Genomic DNA, 5000 nt, shown 5'->3' with positions numbered 1-5000 from the left:
AGGAAAAGGAAAAAATAAAAGGAGAGAGGAAAGAGGAATAACGGAAAATAGGAAATAGAGAATCAAGAAGAAAAAAAAAGAAAGAGAAAGAGAAAAAAAAGTCCGCCAAAATGAGGTCATGTGAGGGATGTTACTTCGTCAGGCGTTTGTTGCATTGCAGTGTTGCAATGATGCAGTACCATTGTTATTTTTCCTTATCATTGTCTTTTTTCATTGTCATTATTGTTGTTGTTGTTTTTGTTAGTAGTAGTAGTAGTAGTAGTAGTAGTAGTAGTAGTAGTAGTAGTAGTAGTAGTAGTAGTAGTAGTAGTATCATTTTCATTATCATCATTATCATTATTATCATTATCCTCACTGTTGTAATCGTTATCACCACTACCAACGTCATCAATATGTTGATTAATGATCGATTTATTGTTATATTCATCTTCATCGTAATTATCACAATTATCAGTCTATCAGTATTTTCGTTATTGATAAAGAATTTATCATTGTTATTATTTATCCTTCTGTTTCCTCTTTCCTTTGAATGATTGGTATTGTTGATATTATTAATGATATTATCATTGTTATTACTATCTTTTCTTCACTTATTCCTAATTTCTTTCTTTTTTCATTACCTCTCTTCTTTCTCTTTCCTCGGTCTTTATGCATAATTCCTTCATCTCAGGATGTTCTCCCATCTCCCCCTTTCCTCTCATTTTCTGCTCTCCCTCCTTTCCTCTTCCTGCATCCGTATTTACCTCCATGCCTTATTAATACTATTATCATATTGATTCATTTTACCCAATATACACTTGTTTCAGTACACGTATTTGTTGTTGGAATGCCTGCTTGTAAGCAGACTCTGCGCATTCCTGTTATCTTTACATATATTACGAGTAAAAATAGTTTATGGGGAAGTTGGTGCAGAGAAACGTCTGTTGGCGTTGTTATATTTATTATACTGCAACATTAGGTAAGGATTTTAGTTAGCCTGGAGAGCCTTTACTTAAAGCGTGGTAGATTTGGATACGAATTGAAAAACGAACAATTTTCTCATCAGCAGAACTAAATTACGTTTGTTTTTCAGCTGGATTTAGTTCACAGATTTTATTCGGAGAAGAGAATAGTTTATGGAAATAACCCAGATCTACAAAACACACCAGACTTCTTTTAAAATATAAACAAATGTTTCTCAAACCCCCATCCCGATCAGAAAACTCATCAACTTTACTACTAACTATGACTATTAACAACTTCATACTAATTTTTCTCTAAACCAGTTTGATGACATTTCGATTTTGACAGTATCAGGCTGCTCCTAACTTAAACACAAAGTTTCTACACCCAAAGCTAATAGAATCACTGAACTGTTTTGGGAATGACAATGGCAGTCCACGCACTTGTGATGCAGACAGTTTCAGAAACGATTATTTTTATACATTTTCATTTCTGAAAGGATGAAATACCTCTCCTCTGGGTGTTTTATGGTGACGCAGTTCATTATATCCGGTAGATTGAAATAGTAATGGTAGGGAGCATAATCACTCTCGTGTGTAATTATGTAAATACTCAGTACCTCTCATTCTTGAAGGATCTCCCTCTGTTTAGACACTCAGAACAGTAAAGCCAAACTGGCTATCATGTTTTCATTACACCCAATGTCAAATCTCATGCACTGGTGGCAGCAGTGGGATCTCTGATATTGGATATTAGCCTATTCCTTCACAAAAAAATATTCCCGGAATATTTATGCACTGTCATGCCATTTCCCTTGTTAGCCAGCTTTTCAAAGTGAATCACAGATAATCCTTGTCTCTCCCTCACTTTAATCTACCCTACGCAGGTCCAAAGGTCCCTCACCCTTTGACGTCTATGCTATCTCCTGCACATTAACTCTCCTTTATTCAATCACTTATCAACACATTCTCGGTTAATGTTTATCTCTTTCAGCTAATATTGTATGAATTTCTGGGTGTGATATATGTGTGGTCAAACAGGATTGACTAGTGTGTATCATAAAGTATTAGAATAGGTATCCGTAACACAAGAAAATAAAACATAAAAAAGTGTCTTAGATAATTTGGAATCTATATAATTCCGTTAAGAATGATAATAATAATAATACACAAAATGATATCAAAATATCATGAGAGCAAATATCTAACTATATCTTACAGCGTATATCTCGGATAAGTCAAGAGAGAGTGAGGTTAATAAAGAAAGAAAAAAATAATAAATCTAGATTAACAGAATGAGAGAAGGCAAGAACGAGAGAGAGGAACAGAGAAGGAAAAAAAGAGAGAGGTTGAAATTAGAAGAAAAATGTTTATTTACGGAAGAAAAAAAGGTTTATTTACTGAACAAACATTTATTTCCAGAGAGAGATGAGGGAGTGACAGAGAAAGCGAGACTGAATGAAAGAGAGATAGAAAGCAAAAGGGGGAGAGAGAGGAAGGAGAACAGGAAGAGGGAGATTTGAATTAGTCTAAAAAAATAAATACGTTTGTTTCCGGAATAATTATACACATTTGTGGAATAAAGGAGTGAGAGAGAAAGCGAGATCGAGAATGAGATAAAGATAGATTTTTGATAGAGAGATTTTTGAGATGATAGAAAGAGAGACTGAGAGGAAGATAAAAAATAACAATAAATAAATAAATAAAATAACAGAGAATATTTTTGAGAAGGTTGTATAAAGATATTTTGAGAGGAAGATACCAAGAGAGATCTTGAGAAAAAATAATAGAAAGATTATTGAGAAAATGATAGGAGAGAGAGAGAGGGGGAGGGAGAGGGAAAGAGAGAGAGCGAGAGAGCAGAAGGGCGAGAGAGAGAGAGAAGAAGAAGACAATGAGAGAGAGAGAGAGAGAGAGAAAGACAAGAGAGAGAGCACGGATAGCGACCGAGAGAGGAGGGGGGGGGGGGGGGATGGGGAGAGGGAAAGGAAGAGAGGGGGTGGGAGGGGGGGGAGAGAGAGAGAGAAAAAAAAAAAGAGAGAGAGAGAGAGAAGACAAGAGAGATAGAGAGAGAAGACAAGAGAGATAGATAGATAGAGAGAGAGAGTGGGAAAGGGGAGGAAGAGAAGAGGGAGAAGAAAAAAGAAAAGAAAAAAAAGAGAGAGAGAGAGAGAGAGATTTGTAGGAAAACACGATCATTAATGTATAATCGCCTCCATCATTAGAGGGAGGGAAGCCGCGCCGCTTCAGAGTCACGGATCATCAGCCTTCTCTTAGTGAAAAAGTCTCCTATTGGGTAATATTTCGCCAAGAGTTTATGGAAGGTGAAATTATTTGGTATTGCTATCTCTTCTTCTCTCTCTTTCCCAGATACTCTCTAGTTATCGAGATCCTACGAGAGGACTGCCGATACTATCTCACACTATAGACGATAGATATATATTTATCTATGATAACTACAAAACAAAAAAAAAAAACCAAACCCACCCATAAAAAAGCCACACACAGCCAATAAAAACATCTATATGACTCGATATATCTCTATTCTAGCATCTATCTCATCGAATATATGAATGAGAGAGAGAGACGAGTCGATATTGATCTATCTCACATCATCTATTATATCGATGTCTAGGTAGATGAGTAGAGAGTGTGAAAACCTTTAAATATATAGCGATGCCTATATAGAATCTCTCTCATCTATAGATCTGATAATGTTACCTGATACTTGTGTTCTATGATTTAGTTAGGATCTATTTTTTCTATAATGATATAGCTCTATCACTCCTTTCTCTCAGTAACATGTCTTCGCACAGATAGCTATCATTCTATATCTCGCACTAAATCTTCTTACTTATTCTGGATTAGGCTTCTATGATAGCCTATAGAGGAGAGAACAGAACTTAGATTTGCGTAAGTAGTCGTACTCTACTAAGTCTATGAAAGTATAGTCTCATCCCATCCTATCCCTAGGTGCGCTCTAATTCGCCCACTCTTTAGATATTGTTAATGCTCAACCACACAAACACACTAAAAAAAAACAATCAACAAACCCCCAAAAACACACCCCAACACCTCCCCACCCCAACAACACCCAAAACAACCAAAAAACAAAAAAAACCAAACCCCAAAACCCACACTAAAAGAAAAAAAAACTTACCTACGAATTGGTTAAGTAGATCATTGTGCCATGACTTCCGGTCTAAAAAAATAAAGAGATAGAAATAGAGATACTCTCGCAGCTAGTGCTGTAGATCGATAATAAGAGTAGAGAAGCCTCTATCTTCTTATCTACATAGCGCTCTCTCTTCACTTATACACTAGCAGCTATAAAAGCTGCGGCCTCTTCATATGCTAGTGAGCAATAGGAGATGATATATCTATAGTACTCTATAAGATAGTCTCAAGATCGCAAATAGATCATACGTGAGCAGAGGATATCTTCAAGATACTCTCGCTTATATAGAGGAAGTCATCCCATAGCGGAGAGATCTAGAGTCAAGAGATTGTCGCTCATAGAACGATAATCATGCATAGCTCATTTCTGATCATGCAGTTACGATATCGGTCTCTAAGAATAGAGATTAGTATAGCTATCTCTGATCGATCCCTAGAGGAAGTCCTGCAGACGAGTAGCCAGATCTCTCTTATCTATCTCTCTCCTCTATTCTCCTCTATCGCTCGTACAGAATATACGCTAGCTATATCTCGATCTAGCTTAGCTCAGACGATTACGATTTGGCTCCTCAAACACCAACAACCAAATCGCCTCTATCTATTCATATTCTCTCTCTAGCTATAGAGCCTCTAGTAATATATATATCTAAGATATCTCCATATATATCTCTATCTAGCACTCTCTGACATCTCTCTCTCTACCACGTCTATAGATATCTGAGAGCTCTCTGATCTCTCTCGCTCTCTCTATAGAATTTCAGAGATAGGTATTGTGTGTCTAGAGTTGCTCTCTCTTGTATCTCTCTTTCTCTCTCTTTAACTATAGCCGTAGTAGTCACTAACTGATCGATCTCTCCTCTCTGATCGCTCGTCTCTTACTCT

The sequence above is a fragment of the Penaeus monodon genome, chromosome 26 (assembly GCF_015228065.2).
Source record: "Penaeus monodon isolate SGIC_2016 chromosome 26, NSTDA_Pmon_1, whole genome shotgun sequence".
Lineage (NCBI taxonomy): Eukaryota > Metazoa > Arthropoda > Malacostraca > Decapoda > Penaeidae > Penaeus > Penaeus monodon.
Note: the sequence above shows the minus strand (reverse complement) of the source record.